A 25,914-nucleotide genomic window follows, 5' to 3' on the forward strand; every position below is an offset into this window, starting at 1 on the left:
TTGACGAAAATGCAGATGGGACTGACTTGCGATCAAGCATGGGGTGCGACTCAAATCTCTTTCGGTGCTACACGCGCTGCTGCGAGACAGCACCCAAAAATCCGAAAGAGACGTGCAGGAGTATTTTTCTCTGGACTGCACCCTGGCAGTGCTGACTCGCATGTGCTTTGGGATGCATGGTATCGCGTTGTCTAGTTAGACATCTTGACATATTTGGTAAATTCAGAAACATAAGGTGGTGACGAATTATGTTTAAAGTGTTTAAGAGTTTTGACAGTCACATATTAATGAAAAGAATTCAAGTGAATTTGTTTACGCGTGTACGAAACGCAAAGAGTGAAAATTACACGCGTAAACAAATTCACTTGAATTCATTTCATTAATATGTGACTGTCAAAACTCTTAAACACTTTAAACATAATTCGTCACCACCTTATGTTTCTGACTTTACCAAATATGTCAAGATGCACAACAATAAGTTTTTGCAAAGCACTTATTAAGCTTGTCCGCTTTCAAAGCATAATTTGTTGAAAATATTCTAGAGTGGATTTTGTGCTTTCACGAAAGAGACTGAAAGAGTAGAGATTGTGCTTTGCTTTGTCTCGCCCAAAAACAAATTGTCTCCTGCGCCTTGCTTTGAGTTTACTCGCAAAGAATGGGAGACGCACAATCAATTTCTGAGTGGCACGCATGTTTTTGGCACTGCACTGAGTTTTCAGACATTCCCTGCTTGCGATTCACTGCAGTATAGCAATATTGCGTTTAGCAATATGTTCAATGCACAGTTCGTCACTTCAAGTGTCGACATTATTTTTTTCTACATGGAAATTTTTTATATCAATTGAATACATTATATTTATAAGCATGTTAATATTTTACAAATAATCGCTTATAAAAGTGAATCCTGTGACCCAACAATCCTCCCCACTAACAAAAATACCTCTCAGAGATGCAGAGGCAAACACGGTCTCCAAATAGAAAAGGTTACACACTTATATTCCTTCCCCCAATCCCACCTGACTACAAGGACGTGGCCGGCGCCGTCATTGATCCTGTATAAATAGAGGCACTGAATTATGCAAATTGAAGTAGATTATGGCCAATCCCAGCCGAACTTCTAGTTGATTTTTGTGCATTTTCACTAACTTCGGTCAATCACGAAATAGCATTGATAAGTGTAGTCAGTCCAAACTAAACTAAGCTAAGCTACCCGAGGAGGAACAAATAACTAACCAAAACTTATGCATACCATATTTTGGTACCATACCAAAATTAGGTATAGTTCAGTTGTCAATACCTCAATTTGGTATTATAACGGTATTGAAAAAAAAATTAAAACAATTAAAAATACTTCATTGAGGTATTAGCAAGCTATTGAGGTCTGCTGGAGGTATTGAACTACTATTGAAAAATTTCACATTTATATGAAAATCTATCAAGTATTATTGAGGTATTACAATACCTGATCTAATTATCAGTTTGGTGGTCGTAGAATATGCTTGAAATATTATTTGAGGTATTTTACCTCTTATGCAGGGCTCATTCATACCTCATTCAGGTTGTAAATATTGGAAATTATCTGGTATGGAATACCTTAGTTTGGTATTCAGAAGTTATTTTCTTCTGCTAGGGTAGCGTGATTAAGTAGGGTCCATTGAACATATCACAACGATTGGAACTCACTAATGATATTGATTAAGGTACCCCGGGGCAAGTGAGAATACGGGGTAAGTGGGACATTCCGTCATAGCTCGTGTAGGAAAAGTATTTCAATGAGGTATTCTTCTAGAAAGTTGAAGATACAATGATAAGGAATGTATTTAGTACAAAAAATATTGTTATTTTTATTACCATGTGCTCCTTGTGGCAGTTGTCAGCTCAGCGCCATTTTCAACTTGCATGATGAATTGTGACATGTTTCACGTTCTGCATTGACTCGTAAAAAATAATTGTGTCAAAAATTGAATTACCATCGGTAAGTTACAACTTTGAGTATTATTACAAGCTGATCATGATAAACAGGTATTTTGTTTGCATTTCATATGAAAATTTCTATGGTCTAACTTACTCTAAAATATCTTAATACCCGGGGTAAGTGGGACCTATCAAAACAAGCACCAGAATTTAAACTTTTTCTAAACTTTTCAAACATTTTCTTAGAGAGTACCAGTGAAACATTCAAACGAATGATTTTTATCCAAAAAAAATCAAACTTATATTCATTATTGCTGGAAAGGGAGAAAAAATGCCAAATATTTCTGAATAGTTTTTCTTATTTTTATTTTTGAAATACGAATTCAAAATTGAGCGAAGATAGAAATAAGATTTAAAATACATCATGAGAACGATTACTTTTCTATTTTTATTGAACATTATTTGTTGTTTCTACCAAATACAGTAGTTGCGGAAAACAATTCCATCCCATTAAGTGGTTTTCCGCCATGCATAACAATAATAACAGAACATAATAAAAAATTCGTGAATTATTGAAAGTTTACAGGCTGCATTTCGATTGAAAACTTATAAATGATATATTTCGAACATGTTTTATACCTCTTTACGCTTTTTATGAGAAATTTTCAGTTAAAATTAAATGCAATGTGACATATGATTAAATGTAGGGTTTCTTACTAAAACGTTATGTATTTTATGGTTGATCCCTTCTGTACATCAAATATGTACTCAAAATAAAATATATATGATTTATCAATCCTGTTATTGCAACGGTTGACCCACTGATGTGGTTTTACGCACGAAACTGGATGTGTCCCACTTGCCCCGTTTAGCGGGGCAACTGCGTCTAATGGCTCATTGTACATCTTTCTTCTAAGGTTTTCACAATTTCGAAATTATTCGAAATGCTGGTGCACACACCAGCAAATATATTGCCAAAATGTGACCGTGTTGTTGGATTTGCAAAATATTGACATTTGAAAATTATTCTGAGCAATTCGTTAAAACTATCGTTTTTTTTATGTCCCACTTGCCCCGGGGTACCTTACTCTATAATCCACGAAGGCGTTCATTTCGCCCCGATACCATTTTACGAGCCTTGATTTTGACCCATTTATCTAGGTATTTCATTTGTCAGGCGTTTTTTTTTATATAAGAAGATAACGCAACAAGCTGCAGAATGATAGTATTTACAGCACGAATCGTAAATTTCAGTGGTGCATTATGAACTGAACGCGAGCCAAAAGTGAACGGAGCCCGAGCCAAATATGCACGAGAACGCAGTAGACAATGAACTTCCGAGCAAGAGCCAGCCGCTGCTCAAGAACGGCCCGTTCAGTTCATAATTTAGATTGGAGTTCTTACGTGAGAAATGAATGAATTGATAGTCTTAAATTTTCATGAACAGAAAAATCATACTACACTTGATGTTTTAAATTTCTAAACATAACTTTGACATAGATTTTTGTCGTGTATCAGTCAAAGCCATTTGGGTTAATTTTTTGGCTCGCACGGGTTCATATTTTTGAACTGCTCAATGTTCAAGCCTACTTGATCGCTGCGTTCAAAAAATTGAACTGGAACGCGAACTGAACGCGTTCAAATGTATCACTGGTACATTTCTCGCATAACATATGATCTCTCCCTAAAAGCCATTGGTAATGGAGTGTGTAGCTCGTTGTTTTTCTTTAGCGAATCAAAAAGTCAGTATAATGAAAACTGTCGCCACGCGTAATTGAAAAGCAAGTTTCACCATGTTCTATTTTTTTATCGATATATGATATAAAAAAAGCTCTCTGCAAAATTTCAGTGAAAAATCTCTGTTTTTCGATTTCTGACATTTATTTTCAGTTTACTAACTTTTTCGGTAGTTCAAAAACCCAGTTATTTTTGCCGAACAGATTGAGTGTAAAGGATAATAACAATCAACACTGGAAGATAGAGGAGGATCATCTTTTCATCGTAGCATTTTTAAATAACGTGTAAATCCATTTGTTTGCTCAGTAACAACAACCATTGGTTACAATGGCTTTTAGGGTGAGGCTTGCCGAGGTATGATTTGAATTGCGTAATTAATTATTGAACTAAAGCTTTCAGAAGTTGCAGAATAATGATGATATAATTTCTTATACCCTAACTAATCTTCTACGAAGTGCAAATAATGTTGTACACAACTCGTTACTTAACTCGATTTTATAAACGTACGACACGTGCTCTACAACTTGTTACGTTGACTACTACAGTCAACTCTCCCTTATTCGATATTCGTATATCAGTATCGAGTTAGAGAACCATAGTAAAAGATGATTTTCATGGGTACCTCGATGGCCCCTTCGATCTCGTTTGCTCTAGTGTTGTGTTCTCTAGTGCGCATCGTACCTTCGTGCTGTGCGTAAACGAATTCTCTCTGCTCTTGGAAGTTTTTCTTTAAAAAACTACCTAAAGCAATAAAACAGTACTTTTAAGTGCTACAAAAACAGTACTCAGTGCAAAAATTAAAAATGGTACTTTTCAGTGCTACTAAAACAGTACTTTTTAGTACTATTTTTTCTACTATTGATCCCTTTACAATCCTTGTTTGGACCCGTGCCTTCGATTTTTCGTTGGATCCTTTGGCGAAAACTAGCGGTGGTAATCCTTCTTGAACACCGTCTTGGGAAAAAAAAACTCTCGAACGTCACGTCTTCTTTCGTTTGTTCACTAAACATGGTTGCAACAACAAACAAAAAAAGGGTGAATCTCTGAATTCACAACTTCTTTCCGAAAAAGTGGGATTTAAAACTGTCACTAAACGTGGCAAGAATGGAAGAAAGGACGGTTCTCCGGAATGCGAACTTTCTTCCAAGGGTGAAATGGATAATGTTGATAATTGCATCGGGGACACGTTGTGAGAATGCCGGACAACAATCCCGCAAAAATGGTGTTCACCTCAAATCCGGCAGGTACAAGACGAAGGGGAGCGCAACGAGCTAGGTAGTATAACCAAGTGGAGCAGGATCTTGGAAGTGTGGGGCGATCGAGAAATTGGAGGATAGCAGCCATGAACCGAGTTAGTTGGCGTAACATTGCGGCGCAGGTCATGTCTTGAAGGAAGTAGAGCCAGCAAAAGTAAAAGTAAGTGATAATTGCATCGAAATGAGCAATAAGTTCGATGCTCTAGACAAATTTTCCGAACGCCAAATCAAAGCAGTCTCTAGCCCAGGCCACTTCCACAATTATTAACTGAGAGCTTACTTTGCCAAATTGCCATTTTTGCATTCGTATATCGTGTGGCAGGTACGAAGATACTCTATGCCCTGGGAAGTCGAAAGAATTTCCAACCCGAAAAGACCTCGACCGACCGGGAATCAGCATGGCTTTGCTTTGTAGCCGCCGACTCTAACCACTTGGCTAAGAAAGGCCTATCGTGGTCAGTTGTTCCGAATTTGGGGGATTTAGGCAGGAGATCATGAACTCCATTAGGGGAATCAAGGTCTCCTTCCAAATCGCAAAGAAAGGAGACTGTCGCGTTTTGCAGGAAACTCTTAATGATCGCGAACTTCTTCTCAAACATCTTGAAGAGAAGAAGCACAAATTTTTTACTTATGACGACAAAATTGAACGTTCGTTCAAAGTAGTCTTGAAAGGTCTCTCAAGTGACTATAAGTCACCTGAAAAGATCAAAAATGGGATTAATGATTTACTTGGATTTTCCCCAGTCCAAGTAATCATTATGAAAAAAAGAACCCAATCTGGCATTGTTCGAAAAGGGCTTTCTCAATTATATTATTAAGTTCCCTTTAACAAAGAAGATCAAAATAATATTACAGCTTTAGAAAAAGCTAGACTTAAGTTCGATGTCCGTGTGACATGGGAACATTTCCAGAAACCTGGAGGAAATTACCAGGACCCCACTCAGTGCCGTCGGTGCCAAAAATGGGGTCATGGTACAAAAAATTGTCGCATGGATGCTAAATGCATGATTTGTGGAGGTTCTTCTCACGCTAAGGACGTCTGTCCAGTGAAGGAAGATACCACCAAGTTTATATGCTCGAATTGCGGGGGCAATCATAAGTCCAATTTTTGGGCTTGCCCTTCGCGTAAGAGAGTCGTCGAGGCTCGTGTCAGGCAGATGAAAGAAAATATCCGTTACGATAACGGTCCGGAATTTGCCTGTATCGAACAATGCTCATTTTTAAGTTAAAGATCGCTTGATCAAGAATCACACCCATCAGGAAGATCATAATCATGCTTATTCACAAACTAATTTTAATCCGACGGGTAGCCGTTCGAATATTTTAATTTCGAATGTATCTACCCACGGAAAATCCTTTGCCGATATCGTAGCAGGTAATTTGAACTCCTCCCCTATTCGTTCTATGAGTACCCAATCTACTTGTTTCAAATCAAATGGTAAAAACCCTGCCCCCACATCTACTCCGCTTCTTCGACTACCGAAAATGCTAACGGAAAATCATCAAATGTACCCACTTCAAGTGATATGTCTGCCTCTGATTTTAATTTTCTAACTAAACCAGGGACAAAAATACTCAATCTACCCTCGCTTACATTGATACTTGCTGGGAAGAATCTTCGTTGATTTTTATTTGTTTTTATCCTCACCTTGACAAACAACAAATATTGGCAAAGCGCTTGGCAAGATTATCAGTTTCCTTTTAACCTGCAGCTACTCAACCGCTTTTTGATAATCGGAAACAAAAAATGATATTCATTCTAACCAGCTTGATTTTTTTACATTCCGCTTAGGGAAGTTGCAATTTTTGCACGAGGCACGCTAAAGACGCGTCAATATAATCCATTCCGTGCATCGGATCCTTCATTACCCGTATAGCAGCATATTTTTTAATTAATTTGAACCTCATTGATAATCAATTTTCTAAAACTGACACTCTTCTGCTTCTGATAATCAAAAACACCAAAGACATACGGGCATCGTTGTTTGTTTTGCCCATCTACTTTTGTGCCATCTTCATTGGTACAATCATATTGGTGGTGGTGCGGTTACTTTGATGGTGGCATAAATTCAGTGATTTGAGTATAGTGAGCATGATTTTTTTCGTCCCTGAACTAAACAATTGAATCTAATGATTGATGCAATGTTCAAAGCCACCACTATGACTGAAGCAGTCCAAGTCGGTGTAAAATTTACTAATCAAATTGTAATTGGATTACGTTTTTCTAATGGATCCAAATAATAATTTAAATATTTTAAATTGTAATGCTCGTTCCTTGAATGGAAAAGCTGTGCATATAGCAGTTATTACTGAAACATGACATGATAATGATCGACTTGATGGGGCATGTGGGAGTGTTGCAATCATCATTCATAGGCGTATAAAACATCAACTGTTTTCGTCATTTGAAACTAAAGTTTTTGAAACTTTAGTTGTTTCTGTTGAACCACAGCGTGGTAAATATACTTTCATAGCTGCCTATTTGCCTTTTCAATGCTCTGGACAGCAAGTTAATTTGCTCCAAACTGACTTGCGAAAATTGACTCGCAATGAGTCAATTTTTTTGTCATTGGTGACTTTAATGCCAAACATCGGTCATGGAATAATTCTCAAAGTAATTCCAACGGCTGAATTTTATTTGATGAGTGCTCTTTAGGATATTTCTCAATTCAATACCCTGATAGCCCTACGTGGTTTTCCTTTTCTAGAAATCCATCTACGATTGATTTGGTCTTAACCGACTCAAGTCATCTTTGTAGCCAACTTATTACTCATGCTGATTTTGATTCTGATCATGTCCCTGTTACATATCCCATGAAGCTATTCTCAATCCTATCAGCTCCACTTTCAATTATTGAGCCGACTGGAATATATATGAAACATATATTGACTCTAATCTTGATGTTAACATTTCTTTACAAACAAAACTTGATATTGACAATGCTTTAACAAATTCCATTGTAGAAGCCAGGAGCATTGCAATTCCAAATTAGAATCCGTGATGATGATCTTAAACTCTTGATCCGTCTTAAAACGTGAGGAGAAGGCAATTTCAACGCACTCGCGATCTTGCTATGAAAATTATATGGCAGGATTTACAGAAAGACATCAAAAAACGTTTTGCACAATTAAGAAACAAAAATTTTGAAACTAAGGTTTCTCAATTGGACCCTGGCTCTAAGCCCTTTTGGAAATTATCAAAAATCTTGAAAAAAAAACTTCAGAAGCCAATACCGGCATTGAAAGAGGAAAACAAATTATTTTAACTAATTGCGAAAAAGCTCAAAAACTTGCTATGCAGTTTGAAAGCGCGCACAATTTTAATTTAGGACTTACTAGTCCAATAGAAAATCAAGTTACTCAGAACTTCGAAAATATTCTCAATCAACAGAACATTTTCGAAAATCGACTGATTTGGAAGAAGTGAGAACTATTATTAAAAAAATCAAAAATATGAAAGGTCCTGGCGATGATGGAATTTTCTACATCCTCATCAAGAAACTTCCAGAAAGTAGCTTATCTTTCTTAGTTGATATATTTAACAAATGTTTTCAATTAGCATATTTTCCTGACAAATGGCAAAATGCTAAGGTTGTACCAATTTTAAAACCAGACAAAATCCTGCAGAAGCTTCTAGCTATCGTCCAATCAGTTTGCTTTCCTCCATCAGTAAACTTTTTGAAAAGGTTATTTTGAACAGAATGATGGTCCACATCAACGAAAATTCAATTTGTGCCAATGAACAGTTCGGATTCCGCCATTGACATTCCTACAAATCTGAAGGCTATTCTACTGATCTTGCTCTTCTAGACATAGAAAAAGCATTCGACAGTGTTTGGCATGAAGGCACTACAAACAACAAAAAAGAGGCACAAACAGAGCACTAGGGTTGGTTTTTTGAGGTTTGCTTCTACTCTCTTTATCCGTTCTGCTTCGTGTCGATCTCGCACAAAATGCTCACGGCGTGTATATGGGAAAGGTTTATCGCAAAAAAATAGGCATCACTAAATCTTTCACCATTCGAAAATATAGGTTTTAAACTTTCATTTGACGTGTTCCCCAAAAAAAAAAATCCACCGAGGGATCCTGAACATTTTTTTTTAATTTTTGTTCTGTAGGGTACATTATTTTTGAATGTAATCATTGTGAAAGACAGTTTCGTTGGCCTTAAGCTCGCTGAAAGTTTTATTTTCATATGAAAGTTCATAAATTAAATATATATACATATATATTAGGTTTCATTTAGTTAAAAAAAAACATAACTGTCCTATGTGATTTTGAGGATTTAATGAGCTCTAGGACACTTATTCGATTAGATATGTTGGAAGTTCGACTGATCACTTAATCGTACCTCCCACAGTACGAACCGAATATCGAACCGAACACTGTTTAATTTCATGGTTAGAATACATTGAATTTCTTCTTCTTTGACATTACACCTCTGCTGGGACATAGCCTGCTTCCCAGCTTAGAATTCTTTGAGTACTTAGTTATTGAAGTAAAATTTTCTTTGCCAATCAACCGTAATTATTATGAGGTTCATAAAAAGTAGAATGGATCAACATTACAACACCCTACGAAAGTTAATGGAATATGCTAAACGCCCAATACACCAAGCCTTAACAAAAAGCTTAAAAAAATCCTATTTAAGCATATTATTGAGGCACCCGGAGGAAGTGACAATCCAAAGACTTTTTTAATAGTGTTTAAATTATTTCGATGTTTTTAACATAGAATTTAAAAATTTAACAAGAATGTAGTGGAAGATATTTCCTGTAAAATCAAACCATAAAACATAATACCACCGTAAAGTAGTTTGCTGACAAGCATAACAACAAGAACACATTTTTCACAATTATTGCAGTAATTAAAACACGTAAGCTGCTGACAAACAAGGAAGTTTTACCATTGTATCCTCCTTTTAGATTAATACCATCAACATGAAATATAGTTAATTAGGTGGTTATTGGCAACGGTAAGTATTACGTGTTAGATTAACAAGTTAAATTCCATGTGCCCACTCGCCCCTCGGAGTTGAGTAGTTGCAATTTTCAGTAGATTTTTAACACTGTATTATAAGGGTTTCAATTAGAGATGGGTAACTCACTCACGAATCATTTAAAAGAGTCGACTCTCAAAATTGAGTAAACGAATCACGGTTCTTCTCAAAAGAGTCACGATTCATTAGAAGCTCAAAGATGAGCCTAAAAAATTACATAATTTTGAGTTATACTTATCATAGTCAAGTACCCTAGATATGCATAAATAGTTGCTGTAGCTTTATAAAAAATGATCTTATTCAAAAATTGTTACATATATTATTTTTTAGGTGAAATACATGATTTTGTTCTGATGTTTTAAATGGCTCACTGAATCGATCAAAAGAGTCGACTCACTTTTGTGAGTGAGGCATCTACGATTCGCTCCTAAAATTCGACCATTTTGCCCATCTCTAGTTTCAATATCTCGAAAAGATACCTTCCCATTCGTGTGCACATCAGCGAATACAGGGTTCGTCATCTTTTACGTAATTCAATTTCTATATCTTTTTTTTCTTCTTCTTGGCAATATTAACGTCCCCACTGGGACAGAGCCGGCTACTCAGCGTAGTGTTGTAAGAGCACTTCCACAGTTATTAACTGAGAGCTTTTTTTAGGGGGGTGCCGTAGCCTCGAGGTTACGCTTTCGCTTCGTAAGCGGAAGGTCATGGGTTCGATTCCCAATCCTCCCTCACAAAAAACTCCTTCCAGTCACCAAAAGACGCCGCACGAAGGACCGTGTATTGGGGAAACACATCCATCCTCCGTCAGTATCAGATGGTGACTGAGACAAACTGACCCTCTTTGTAGGCTGTTGCCTCACACGACACGGAAACATGGCAAAATGAACCACCGCACACCAATGGACTACGGCTATATGGATATGGATTGGACCAACGGCAGCTCTCTCCTCTACCTGCTCGGTATGAGAGATAGCAATAAGGATATAAATAGATTCTGTAACGATATGATAATCGGCATAGTAGTGGCCAAGTCCACGGAAAGCCTTAAAAAAAAAAAGAGCTTTTTTTGCATAAATTGCAATTGTCGCATTCATATATCGTATGGCAAATACGATGATACTCTATGCCCAGGGAAGTCAAGGAAATTTCCATTGGACTTTTTAATGAAAACAACATCAATCACGTGTGGCTGCATTTATTGGTCGTAGAAAAATGAAAGCTCGCCAATAGTCCAAGATTTTCTAGCATTCACTATGCTTCCCGGGTAGAGGAGAATAGCAAAAGAATAACAAAATTTACCATTAAAATAGAATGTTTGAATAGCAAAATTTGTTTTTTGTTTGTTTGAAATAAGAGATAAAATAACAAAAATAATAACTAAGTTTGTATGGTATAAAAACTAAATAATATCATATTTTGCCATTGTAATAACAAAATAATAGCAAAAATATAGGCAACCGTAAATAACAAAATATGTTATTATTTAGATATTGATAACAAAATAATAACTAAATAAGCTATTCACGAGTAGATCAAAATAATGGTAATTTTAGTTCTTTGACTTTATTATCTAAATTTAGTATGATTGAAAAATAAACTTTTTGCTTTCCTGCAAAAAACATTTGCTTTTTGAATCTTCAATGAATATCATACGAATATTAAAATGAGCTATTATAGCAAAATATGATGTTGGTTTGTTCTCATGAATTATTTAAATAAAGTTTTCAAATATCAAAATAATAACATATTTTACTGTGATGGCGATGTTTGTTATTTGTTGGCGAATTGACGCCAGCGCGCCTCTCTAATGTTGGTCTCTATAGACGGATTGTGTCCCCGTCGATAGAAACGCTTTGTAATGACAGTTTGATGGGCCGTCGAGAGATATTGTTTTGAGCCATCCATTGTGCAGGTCATAGCGAAAAAGTTGCAAAAAATAATCATTTCAAGTGAATTTATTGAATTATCAAAATATATATTATTACCATCATTCAAAGGTAGTATTCATGCAGATTTAAAATTAATTGTTATACTTAATACTAGTGCTATTTGATAGGAGTCTACTCGCCGAGAGGCAATCAGGCACACCTGTAGTGATTGATAAAACTTATGAACTATTGTGGTAAAAGTTAGATTAATTTCAAATCATGCAATTACTTAAAGTTAACTTAAATATTACAGTACGACTGTTACGACGATTGATAGTACGGCTAGCGAACAGACTACGAAAGAATCTGTATTAGAACTGGTTCTCCGACCCAACATTAGACTGGTTCAAATACTGAAAAGACTGGACTCGACACAAAATCGGGACTAAACGTAAGTGAACTAAGACAACTTTAGGTAACAAATAACGAAAATGACAGACATATTGAACATTATATTAAGCAAACTTCACACTATACAATGAACACAAAGATGAATTTGTTAAAAATCAATAATTTTCCACAGGAAAATAATAATTATCCGGATTGGAACCAAACTTCAGTCTCCGGTTGTTTCATTTCCGGGATTATTATTACGGAACCCCCGAATTCGGTTGGCAATTTCCAACAATTTATTATTTTCGTTTATGGTGGAAACGCGAATTAGTCGGTCATGTCAAGTCGAACCTTACGATCGGGCAAAGTGGTTGGTGAGACCAATAGTGCAAATCTTGATGCAAACAGTGGTGTGCAAGTGGTGGTCACGGCAGATCCGGAGGAGTCACAACCCAGACGGACATGTCAGGTATGCAGCGGTCAGGATTCGGCCGAGATGGTGCAATGTGACGTCTGTTCCAAATGGCATCACTTCCAATGTGTAGGAGTTTCGCAGCAAATTAGGATTTTTCCCTGGAGTTGTACCAAATGCGAATCAGCGAAAGGTGTCCAGCAAAACAATTCTTCTGCAGCTCTTCGTCTAGGAAACGGTGATCCATCTGGTCAGTCGTCCAAATCGTACTCAAACCGGCACACAGTACTGGCTCAGCATAAGCAGCAATCACAGCAACAGCATCACCAGCAGCAACCTGAAGTAACACCAAGTCACATAGCTGCTTCATTGGCGGATGAGTCAACCCAACCCAAGGGAGAAAGTCAAGGACCCTCGTTCGTCACTTCGCTGCAGTGGGTAGTGTCCCCGTCCCGAAACGGATCGCAAGCTCCATCGGTGTCATCAAGTCGCTCCTCACAAGCCGTCGCTAGATTAAAGCTTCAAATGTTGGAGGAGATGAGAAATATCGAGCGGCGTGAAGCAGAGCGGCAACGTACAATCGCAGCGGAGGAAGCAGAAAGAGAGAAGACATACCTGGAGCAAAAGTATCATCTGTTGGAGCAAGCAATGAGCGAACATGGCTCTTCTAACAACGGTTCAATATCCAGAACGCAGGAGTGGATCAAAGCTACGAATGCGCATCGCAATGGGAATCCAGTCGGTCCGAACATGCAAACTGGTAAAATGCAGCTTTGGAACCCAGTAACTGCTCGGAGTGCTGGTACTCTATCAACGCTCCCGGAGCCCAACCCTCCAGATCCATTCCCAGTGCCGGAGTCCCTTCTGAGTTGCCCTATAAATCCATCGGCACTGAACGCCGGAATGCAGCAGTTAGCTCTCGGGTCGATGAATCAAGATCCGTCACCGGAACAATCTCGAAGGATTCCAGAACCTTCACGTCGAGTTTCGATGGCAGAAATACCTCATATTGGCGGACATAGAGTAGCTGCACTGGCCCCTTCTCAAAACATTGAAATGGATCCAGCCCGTCGGTTTTCGCATAACGTATCAGTCCCGGAGTATCAACGGTTTGTTCCACTCTCGAATCGACCAGCAGTTCACAATCAGAGCCATCCTTATTCATCCACTATGCGAGACAACCGGGTTTACAATCAAGAAGAAGGGGAAGAAGCCGATTTATATCCGATTTCTCGGAAGCAGTTAGCTGCGCGACAAGCCATCTCAAAGGATCTTCCGACGTTTTCTGGAAACCCGGAAGAGTGGCCTCTGTTCCTATCAACCTTTAACAGCACCACCGCTCTTTGTGGATTCACAAACGAAGAAAATGTGGTACGCTTGCAGAGAAGCTTGAAAGGTCGGGCTTATGAAGCGGTCAAGAGTCGACTGTTACATCCTTCGAATGTCAGCGGGGTCATGTCGACACTCAGGATGCTTTTCGGGCAACCGGAAGTAATCGTCCACTCGATGATGTCGAAGATCAACTCTCTCCCTGCACTGAGAGAGGACAAATTAGAAACAATTGTTGATTTTGCCGTCAGCGTCCAAAACTTCTGCGCAACAGTGGACGCGTGTGGATTGGAAGAATACTTCTACAACATGACCTTCCTTCACCAACTCGTCAACAAGCTTCCACCATCAATAAAGCTGAATTGGGCACAGTATCGATTATCTCTACCGACGGCCAATCTGTCGTCTTTTAGTACCTGGCTCTACTCTCTTGCAGAAGCAGCTAGTGCCGTTACCATACCAAACACTACTTTCGAATCCAAGCCCCTACCTAGTGATTCACGTGCGGCCAAGAAAAGCAACTCGTTTGTCAACACCCATTCTGAGGAAGCATCGTCTGGACATCACTCCGCAACGCCATCGAGCGCAAAACTTGCAGCTGATAGCTGCCTAGTGTGCAAAGGAAGTTGCAAGTCTATCCCGAAATGCGAACGATTCCTGGAGTTCTCTCGAGATTCCCGCTGGGCAACTGTACGAGATTTAGGCCTCTGCCGCCGATGTCTACGGCAACACAGTGGTGGATGTCAAGCAAAACTGTGTGGAAGAAATGGCTGCGAGCTGAAGCATCATGAATTGCTGCACAACGAGCAGAAATGCACACATATTCCGTCAAATACTTCTCCAAGTGACGCTAGCAGACCATCACCAAATCAGTGTTTAGAGTCTACATCACATCCAGTGGCAAATTCTACAGAGCACGGATGTCACACTCACCAGGTCACCTCTAATCAGGCTCTGTTCCGTTACCTACCCGTAGTGCTTCACGGAAAGAATAAGTCGATCGAGACATTTGCCTTCCTGGACGACGGTTCAGAACTCACTCTGCTCGACGAAGAACTTGCGGACGAGCTGCAGCTAGAAGGAGAAACAGTCCCGCTCTGCTTGCTCTGGACTGGAGGAACGAGGCGTCGAGAGAGTGGCTCTAAGAGTGTACAACTTGAGATCGCCGCGAAACACAACGGTTTCAAGAAGTACGCCATGCATGGAGTACGCACTGTGGCTGAACTTCTTCTTCCATCGCAAACGCTAAAAGTTGAAGAGCTATCCGAGCAATACCCACACCTGAAAGGTCTGCCGATCACTTCTTATCAAGATGTGCGACCGAGAATTCTCATCGGTATAAAGGATCAGCACCTCAGCCTTGTTCAGAAAAGCCGCGAGGGAGCGATACACGAGCCGATCGCGGTCAAAACTAGGCTAGGATGGACAATTTGTGGGGCAGGAAATAGCAAAAATGCAGCAAATCTCGTGCATTCCGTTTTTCACATCTGTGCCTGTAATTCATCATCGGATGAGACCTTACATAAAATGATGAAGGAGTATTTCGCCGTGGATAGCTTGGGTGTTGTTCAACCAAAGAAACGTCTCCTCTCGACAGAAGAAGAGCGAGCGCAGATTCTGCTCGAGACTCGCACAGTCTTGAGGGAGAGCCGCTATGAAACCGGTTTGTTGTGGCGATACGACAATGTTCGACTGCCTGACAGTTTTCCGATGGCCCTCCAACGACTGCGTTGCCTCAAAAAGCGAATGGACAAAGACTCTTTACTAACGGATGCTCTCAACAACAAGATCAGCGATTTCGTCGAAAAGGGCTACGCCAGGAAGCTCACCAAAGAAGAACTTTCCGAGAATATCCCTCGGACGTGGTACCTTCCGATATTTCCCGTGACGAACCCCAATAAGCCTGGGAAAATTCGAATGGTGTGGGATGCTGCCGCGGTAGCCCACGATGTGTCTCTGAATTCAGCTTTGCTCAAGGGACCTGATCAGTTCTGCGACCTGTTTACCATATTGGTCCAATTCCGTGAGGGGCAGGTTGCCCTAACTGGAGACGTGCGTGAAATGTTCTTGCAAGTGCTCATGCGTCCGGAAGACCAGCAATGTCAGCGATTCCTCTGGTATGAGGAAGATGGAACCTTGTCCGTATACGTTCTGCAGGTAATGACATTTGGAGCGTGCTGCTCCCCTAGTAGCGCTCAATATGTGAAAAACCTTAACGCCGAGCGTTTTAAGGGCGAATATCCAGCGGCTGTCGAAGTGATCCAGAAGCGCCACTACGTTGATGACATGCTCGTGAGCGTGGCGACCGAAGAAGAAGCGATTGAACTCGCAAAGCAAGTGAGGAAGGTGCATGCAGAAGGTGGCTTTGAGATCCGTAATTGGATTAGCAACTCCAAACGCGTCGTCGATGCCTTAGATGAGAAACGCATCGAAGAAAAAAGCCTTGATTTGTCACCGGAACTAGCAACAGAGAAGATACTCGGTATGTGGTGGCGTACCGACTTGGATACCTTCACCTACAAGGTTGGGTGGGAACGATACGGTCGAGCACTGCTAGAAGGCGAATACCGTCCAACAAAACGGCAAATGCTACGTGTGCTCATGTCCGTGTTCGATCCACTTGGGCTAATTGCCCAGGTCCTTATGTACCTGAAAATCTTGCTGCAAGACGTCTGGCGCTCTGGCATCGGCTGGGATGATCAAGTGGATGACTTCGTCTTCGAACGTTGGCAAACATGGCTCCAAGTCCTGCCGCAAATCGAGCAGATCAGCATTCCTCGATGCTACTTCAGTGCTCGTAGCATCAACAACGAAGAGTTGCAACTTCACACATTCGTGGATGCCAGTGAAAATGGTATCGCAGCCACCTGCTATTTGCGCTTGAATCGTGACGACGTCGTGGACTGCAGTATTGTTGCCGCAAAAACCAGAGTTGCGCCATTGAAGTTCCTCTCTATACCTAGACTGGAGCTTCAAGCAGCCTTGATTGGTGCTCGACTTGCACGAACACTCTCCGAAGCGCTCACTCTCCGGATCACTCGTAAAGTTTTCTGGTCTGACTCACAAGATGTCCTGTGCTGGATCAAATCTGACCACCGCCGCTATTCTCCATTTGTTGCGTTCCGGATCAGCGAAATCCTCGAGTTAACAGAGATGAATGAGTGGAGATACGTTCCCACTGACCTCAACGTTGCGGATGATGGCACGAAATGGAAGGGACTCCCGGATTTGAAACCTGAAGCAAGATGGTTCAACGGCCCCCCATTTCTCTATCTCCCGGAAGATCTTTGGCCACGCACGTCGAGAAGCTCCAGCACCACCGATCTTGAACTACGTCCCAGTGCAATGTCACACTTTGTCGCAGCTGAACTTATCGTAAGAGTGAATGATTTCTCCAGTTGGGTTCGATTAGTTCGAGTCGTTGCGCTCGTACGACGTTTCTCGAAAAATTGCAAACTGAAGTGCCTGAAGATGCCAATCATAACTGGCCCACTGTCCAGCCAAGAAATAATATGTGCGGAAGCATACCTACTTCGTCAGACACAGCTAGAAGTTTATCCCGACGAAATTGTGCTTCTCCAACGTTCGCAACATGAGCCGAAGCTGTCCGAAACACCGTTGCCTAAAACAAGCCCACTACACCAAAAATCGCCGTGGCTGGATCAGAATGGAGTTTTGCGAATGCGAGGCCGTATCGCAAACTGCGATTATGCAACCGAAGACGCCAAAAATCCAGTTATTCTTCCACGTGACCACCCCACCACTCAGTTAATCATTGCATATTTTCACCAAAAATTCCACCACCAAAATCATGAGACCGTAATCAACGAAATCCGACAGAAGTACAATATTCCAAGGCTTCGCGCTGCCTTCGCCAACGTCCGAATGAAATGCCAACGCTGCAAAAACCACCGAGTCGCCCCAAAGGTGCCGATCATGGCCGATCTACCAGCAGCCAGACTTGATGCCTTTGCACGTCCCTTTACTCACGTCGGGATTGATTTCTTCGGACCATACGAGACCGTCATCGGCCGCCGAGTGGAGAAGCGTTGGGGTATGCTGGCGACTTGCCTCACTACTCGCGCAATTCACATCGAAGTCGCCCATTCTCTCAGCACCGACTCGTGCATCATGGCACTGCGTAATTTTATATCGCGTAGAGGGAAGCCGAGAACAATCCATAGTGACCGGGGGACGAATTTTGTTGGAGCTAATCGAGAGTTGAAGGCAGCGACACTCGCCGTCGACCAAGCAGAACTAATGAAGGAGTTCGTTGACGCAGACACTACATGGCAGTTTCTCCCCCCTTCTGCACCACACATGGGTGGCAGTTGGGAACGCCTGATTGGCAGTGTGAAAAAGAATTTAATGGCCATCCTACCAATGAGAAAACTGTCAGACGAAGTTCTGCGAAATCTACTTACCGAAGTGGAAAACACCGTAAATTCTCGACCACTGACCCACGTCCCCGTAGACGACGACTCCGCTCCAGCTCTAACACCAAACCATTTCTTGCTTGGATCGTCTAATGGAGTAAAACCACTCTGCACCATCGATGATCGTGGGGAGACACTACGACAGTGCTGGCGCCTGTCCCAAGTCCAGGCCAATCGGTTTTGGAAGCGTTGGATCACCGATTATCTGCCAGAAATAACCCGACGAACCAAGTGGTTCACCGACACCAAACCAATAGAGATCGACGATGTGGTAGTAATCGTGGATCCCAAGCTACCCCGCAATTGTTGGCCAAAGGGCAGAATCATCTGTATCCAGCCAGGACGTGATGGTCAACCGAGGTCAGCAACAGTGAAGACAACGACAGGAATTTACGAACGCCCGGTAGCCAAATTAGCTGTGCTAGATGTACGGCGCGTTATGGAGTAAGCTGCCCTAGTAGGCATCGTACCTGGGGGGACTGTTGGCGAATTGACGCCAGCGCGCCTCTCTAATGTTGGTCTCTATAGACGGATTGTGTCCCCGTCGATAGAAACGCTTTGTAATGACAGTTTGATGGGCCGTCGAGAGATATTGTTTTGAGCCATCCATTGTGCAGGTCATAGCGAAAAAGTTGCAAAAAATAATCATTTCAAGTGAATTTATTGAATTATCAAAATATATATTATTACCATCATTCAAAGGTAGTATTCATGCAGATTTAAAATTAATTGTTATACTTAATACTAGTGCTATTTGATAGGAGTCTACTCGCCGAGAGGCAATCAGGCACACCTGTAGTGATTGATAAAACTTATGAACTATTGTGGTAAAAGTTAGATTAATTTCAAATCATGCAATTACTTAAAGTTAACTTAAATATTACAGTACGACTGTTACGACGATTGATAGTACGGCTAGCGAACAGACTACGAAAGAATCTGTATTAGAACTGGTTCTCCGACCCAACATTAGACTGGTTCAAATACTGAAAAGACTGGACTCGACACAAAATCGGGACTAAACGTAAGTGAACTAAGACAACTTTAGGTAACAAATAACGAAAATGACAGACATATTGAACATTATATTAAGCAAACTTCACACTATACAATGAACACAAAGATGAATTTGTTAAAAATCAATAATTTTCCACAGGAAAATAATAATTATCCGGATTGGAACCAAACTTCAGTCTCCGGTTGTTTCATTTCCGGGATTATTATTACGGAACCCCCGAATTCGGTTGGCAATTTCCAACATTATTCTTTAGATATTTAATGCTTTTTAAGTATTTTTGCACAAATAACAAATTTTACCATGATAGTATATTTTGTTATTGATTAGTTATTACATGACTTTCAAGTATAACAAATTTTGCTATGATTGTATGTTTTGCTATTGATGAGATATTTAATGTCATATATTAATAACATAATAATGGTTAAACTAGATATGATTGCAAAAGTTGTTCTTATTTTACCATTATTTTGTTATTCACCTCTACCCGGGTTTTCAAGTAGCTCCATAAACTTATGTCAGGAGGAGCCAAATTAGGATCTCCAAAATCAAATCATATGTCCTTTTTATATCAGATGTGCATAGAATTTCCGTTGCAGAGACATAATGAACAAAGTTCCTAAGATATCGAATTCCATCGACTGTTTCGTACTGCTTGAAAAAAATGACTCAATGATTCTTTTTGTGCGAACGCTGGTCCAAACTGTTAGTATTTGGTCATGGAATGGCGTTTCTTGAATCTCGAATAGATTTTTGTTATATCTGTGAATTCGACCTAAATGCCGATTTCTACTTATATATGTGATCTGAGTGTCTATTATATTATGAGTGCCTTTTGGGCTATCTGAAAGTATACTTGAATAAAGGAGTTTAGTTCAATCTCGAGCCTTAAGCTACAACAACGGTTTTCAGTAATTATATCCGAAACGTAAAACATTTCAACTGTAAACTAGGTGAAGGATTTTTTTTTCTACGTCGCGTGTGATATAACAAAACAAATTAACTAATAAGTGAAATATTTATGCGGTGAATCGAACGCTATGCAAATAGCATAATTCCACTTAAATTACCATTTCGGTGGTGAACAAAAAAAACTTCTTCTAAGAAAACGTGAAGTGAAAAGGCAATTATTATAATTGTGACTAAAAGGCTATATTCTATTAGAATAATAGAAGATCATTGACCTCACTTAAGTTCAATAACTGAGGGTGACAAATTGATCTAAATGTGTTTCAATTGAATACAATAATTAAATTCAACAAGTGAAAGTTATACACTAAAGTCTTTTTTTACACGGTTTTTTTTGCACGCTTTATTTTTACACGGCTTTTTTTACACGCCTTTCGGAATTAACACGGTACTCTTTTTGCGCAAAATTCGGAAATAACACGGTTTTTTTACTTATTTACACGGATTTCGGAATTAACACGGCTTTTTTTCCTATTCACACGGATTTCAGAATTAACACGGTACTTTTTCCACGGATTCTAGAATTACCACGGTTTATTTTAACACAAATTCCAGAATTAGCACGGTTTTTTTTTGCACGGAATTTTTTTGCACGGCACGGGGGACCGTGTAAAAAAAAACCTTAGTGTATTACCTTATTGTACCTAAATACATAGCATGCTATATGCGTAACGTGTGACCGGCTGAGCTATAGGCAAGAGCGCTGATAGTGAAAAATAATTCGAGCAGTTCCATTTAGTGAGTTCCAACCAGGGACGAAAATACTCAATCTACCCTCGCCTACATTGATACTTGCTGGGTAGAATCTTCGTTGATTTTTATTTGTTTTTATCCTCGCCTTGACAACACAACAAAGATTGGCAAAGCGCTTGCCGCAAGATTGTCAGTTTCCTTTTACCCTGCTGATACTCAACCGCATTATGATCATCGGAAGCAAAAAATGATATTCATTCTGAACAGCTTGACTTTTTTACATTCCGCATCGGGAAGTTGTAATTTTTGCACAAAGTACAGTAAAGACGCGTCAACATCATCGATTCCGTGCATCGGGTCGTTCATTACCCGTAAAGCAGCATATTTTTTAATTAGTATGAACCTCAATGATAATCAATTTTCTAAAACTGACACTCTTCTGCTTCTGATAATCAAAAACACCAGCGACGTACGGGCATCGTTGTTTGTTTTTTCATCTACTTTTGTGCCATCTTCATTGGTGCAATCATTTTGGTGGTGGTGCGGTTACTTTGATGGTGGCATAAATGTCAGTGAATTGAGTATAGTGAGCATGATTTTTTTCGTCCCTGGTTCCAACAGTAGATGTGAGTATACGGAGGAGCATGATTTCCCGTATTGAGTGATGTAAAAATAGGAAATAAAATTGAGTGATTACCAAAGATCATATCCAGAGATAGAGCGCTTCATCAGTGTAGTGAGAGTGTCCACGAGCAGCCGAGAGAGCGAGCGCAACAACCAACAACAGAGTCAACTCAACTACAAGTAGAAGATTATCTACAACCACAACCACTACACACATACACCGGTGAGAGAGCTGATTTGCCTCAGCTGAACTAGTGTGAAAGGTAAAACAACAAACAATCGGTGAGTCGTCGTATTGCTACCGTACATCTATTGATTTGACTTTTATTTTGATTCCTCATTCGTATTCATCCGTCTTGTAGATATGACTACTACAAACCTGGTCGGTGTCATTGAACCATATGTTGTTGGTAATTCCTTTACAGAATATGCCGAACGTTTTGAAGAATTTTTCGGATTTAATCAAATTGATGACAATAGAAAAAGATCTACCTTTTGTACCTTAAGCGGTCCGGCAATTTACTCGGAAATCAATGAGTGACGAATCTGGTGATGATTCCTCAGGTGAATATATGTGTATGAATGTGACGTCTATTAACAAAGTGAGTGAACCTTGCCTGGTACAAGTTACTATTGAGGAAAAATCAATGCTAATGGAAATTGATTGTAGGTCTGCTGTCTCTGTCATGGGAATTAGAACTTTCATTGAACTGTTTAATACACCTCTCCGCAAGAGTGACAGAAAACTTGTCGTTGTAGATGGAGGAGACCTAAAAGTTTTTGGAGAAACTAAAGTTCTTGTTAGTTTTCAAAACAGAACAGAATATATATCCCTGGTTGTTATTGATAATAGTGAATCTGGCTGTCAACATCGTTTTACTCCCTTATTAGGTCGAGAGTGGTTAGATGTTTTCTTGCCAGATTGGAGATATACGTTTCAAAAACCAAATAATGTATACAATATTACAACCAACGACCAAGTTTCATGTTTGAGCGATATTGCAAACAAATTTACTGATGTTTTTAAGAAAGATTTTTCATCCCCGATTGTTGGTTATGAGGCTGAGCTGGTACTAAAAGACGATCAACCAATATTTAAACGTGCATATGAAGTGCCATATAGATTACGAGAAAGAGTTTGCGAATATTTAGATAAATTAGAAAATGAGAATGTAATTACCCCTATCAAAACCAGTGAATGGGCATCACCTGTAATAGTTTTGATTAAGAAAAATAATCAGATCAGGTTAGTGGTAGACTGTAAAGTTTCACTAAATAAACTGATTATACCGAACACATACCCATTGCCAGTTGCACAAGATCTCTTTGCACGCTTGTCTGGATGTAAGGTATTTTGTGCCTTAGACCTTGAAGGTGCCTACACACAATTATCACTTTCAAAAAAATCTAGAAAATTCATGGTTATCAATACCATAAAAGGGCTTTATACGTACAACCGTTTGCCTCAGGGAGCATCTTCTAGCGCTGCAATTTTTCAGCAAATAATGGAGCAAATATTGTTGGGGATTGAAAATGTAACAGTCTATTTAGATGATGTATTGATAGCTGGAAAAGATCTGGAAGAATGTAAAAAAAAGTTGCAAATTGTTTTGGAAAGGTTATCAGCAGCAAATGTTAAAGTAAATTGGGAAAAGTGTAAATTTGTTGTCTCCAATCTCCCTTATTTGGGTCATATAGTTACAGACAAAGGGTTGCTACCTAGCCCAGATAAATTAGAAACAATAAGAGCGACTAAAGTTCCATCCAATGCTACAGAACTAAAAGCCTATTTGGGTCTAGTAAATTACTATGGAAAATTTGTACCTCATTTGTCAACAAAGCTGAGTGAGTTGTACAATCTTTTGCGAAAAAAATGTAAATTTTGTGTGGACTAATGCTTGTCAAAGAGCTTTTGAGAATAGCTAACATTAACTAATTAATGCCGATCTTTTAGAATATTTTGACCCAAAGAAACCTTTAGTTGTGGTTTCCGATGCTTGTAATTATGGTTTGGGAGGAGTTCTTGCACATGTGATCGATGGAGTAGAGAAACCAATATGTTTTACATCCTTTTCCTTAAACGAAGCTCAAAAGAAGTACTCAATTTTACACTTAGAGGCTTTAGCACTGGTATGTAGCATAAAAAAATTTCATAGGTTTGTTTATGGCCAGAAATTTATAGCCTACACTGATCATAAACCATTGGTAGGAATATTTGGCAAAGCAGGAGGAAATTCTATTTATGTTACTCGGCTACAGAGATACGTGTTAGAGCTATCGATATATGATTTTGAGATAGTATATCGACCATCCGCAAAAATGGGAAACGCTGATTTTTGTTCGCGTTTTCCTTTGCAGCAGAATGTCCCCGTAGAGTGCGATGTCGAATACGAGACGAACTTGCGAGACGAACAGTCTACTGGCCTGGAGTTAATAAGGATATAGAGAACTTTGTGAGAGATTGTGATACCTGTACAAAAACGTCTGTAGTACCAAATCCTAGCTCAACCACAGAGTGGATACCAACGACGAAACCATTTAGCAGATTACACGCAGATTTTTTTAATTTTGAACAAAAAGTGTTCCTTCTCATAGTGGATAGCCATTCGAAATGGCTGGAGATTGAATGGATGAGGAATGGAACAGACGCATCAAGAGTTATTAGGAGATTCACAAATATGTTTTCTTGTTTTGGATTACCGGACGTAGTAGTTACCGACGGCGGTCCACCTTTCAATTCCACCTTATTTGTGTCGTTCCTTGAGAAGCAAGGTATAAAAGTGTTAAAAAGTCCACCTTACAACCCATCTAGCAATGGTCAAGCAGAGCGGATGGTGAGGCTTGTTAAGGAGGTCTTCAAAAAGTTTTTGATTGAACCAGAGGTGCGAAACTGGAATACAGAGGATCAGATTGACTACTTTTTAACCCGTATAGGGCTGAGTGAAAGAAAAATTACTAAAACTCTCACCGCTCAGCGAATACTTAACGGATTTCAATTATGTTTTGGCTGTATACTCGTACACATATTTAGTTTCTAAAAGTGGTCAAAGAATCTCGGGAATGTTCCTGTGGCTGGAGTTATTGCGGTGAATCACTGGGTCAGGTCGGGTAACATGGGTTTTGTTCTTCTGTGCCCCTGGAGGTAGGCAAATTTCAATTCACAGATAATTTCTAGAATCGGCTATAATGTGGCCACTATATCAAGGAGTTTTAAGAAAAACGCATCAGCGTAAACCTTCTGATAATCGAATAAATTGAATAATTATGTAAACTGTATTTGATTGATCCTACAAATGACCATTTTCGAGTCCCCGGGATGCCTCAAATTTATGATAAAGTGCACAATTTGTATCTTAACATCTGTGTCATTCTTATGGGAACGCACTTTAGTAAACTATTATGTTCGATCTATACCTTTAGAGATTTGAAACGGTTCAATACCTAACAAATCAAAAGTCGATTCTTCAAGACATTAAGCCCGAGTGGCCGCATCTGGTACACTCTAAATAGTGCTAAACTATTAATTTATAATGTTGATTATCAGATCTTAATGATTTATACAAAACAAAATGAAAGAAATTGGAAATAAATAAAGATAATTTGGCATGTCCCAAAAAATCGCCTTTTTCTACCCGACTTGACCCAGTGACCCACCGCAATAACTCCGGCTACAGGAATATTCCCGAGTTCCTCCGGCCATTTCTAGAAACTTGATATGTGTGCCAGTATACTGACAAAAAATAATTTGAATCCGTTTAGTAATCGCTGTGTGGTAAGGGTTTTATTATTTTTGCTTTCACTGAGGCCTATACGGGTTAATTAACTACCGAAACACTTGTGTGACGAAAGATGGATTTTTTCCATCCGAAAAAATCTACAGTTATAAACCAAAGATGTTGATAGATCTTATCAATCCTAAAAAGCATTATTCAAGACAGCTTGTAGAAAGTCCTTCTAGTTACAAAAACCACCAAGGAACACTAACAACTTCAACGCAGACATTAGTTAAGAAAGATCCATTTGACAGTTTAATGTCTGGAGATAAAGTGTGGTTGAAGAACAATCATGTGAATCGTGTAGAAAAATGGATAGAGGCAAAATTCGTAAGACGACTTTCCATCAATTGGAAATTGGCAATTGGAAACGTAACTTCAAACGCGCATCGCAACCAACTGAAGATACCGAGGATTAAATCGCTCACCATGAACGTTACCTTACCTCAAATAAGAGGAGCCGGGTGGTTACGGTGGCGGAAGAAGATAC

At 39.6% G+C, this 25,914-nt stretch overlaps 1 protein-coding gene and 1 long non-coding RNA gene across 16 annotated transcripts in view; one reads left to right on the forward strand and one right to left on the reverse strand.

The window, feature by feature from the left end:
• LOC5574827 (coiled-coil domain-containing protein AGAP005037) overlaps positions 1-25,914 on the reverse strand; it is a 302,411-nt gene that overhangs the window by 114,168 nt on the left and 162,329 nt on the right. The gene's annotated exons all lie outside the window — the stretch shown is intronic.
• LOC110676403 overlaps positions 1-25,914 on the forward strand; it is a 58,442-nt gene that overhangs the window by 15,393 nt on the left and 17,135 nt on the right. Inside the window, exon 1 of one of the 2 annotated variants that reach the window (XR_002500347.1) lies at positions 22,173-22,215. The exons of the other annotated variant lie outside the window; for it this stretch is intronic. This is a non-coding gene — a long non-coding RNA (uncharacterized LOC110676403). Of the gene's footprint in view, positions 1-22,172; positions 22,216-25,914 lie in introns of those variants that run through there. 2 annotated transcript variants of the gene reach the window in all.

Source organism: Aedes aegypti, chromosome 2 (assembly GCF_002204515.2).
Source record: "Aedes aegypti strain LVP_AGWG chromosome 2, AaegL5.0 Primary Assembly, whole genome shotgun sequence".
Lineage (NCBI taxonomy): Eukaryota > Metazoa > Arthropoda > Insecta > Diptera > Culicidae > Aedes > Aedes aegypti.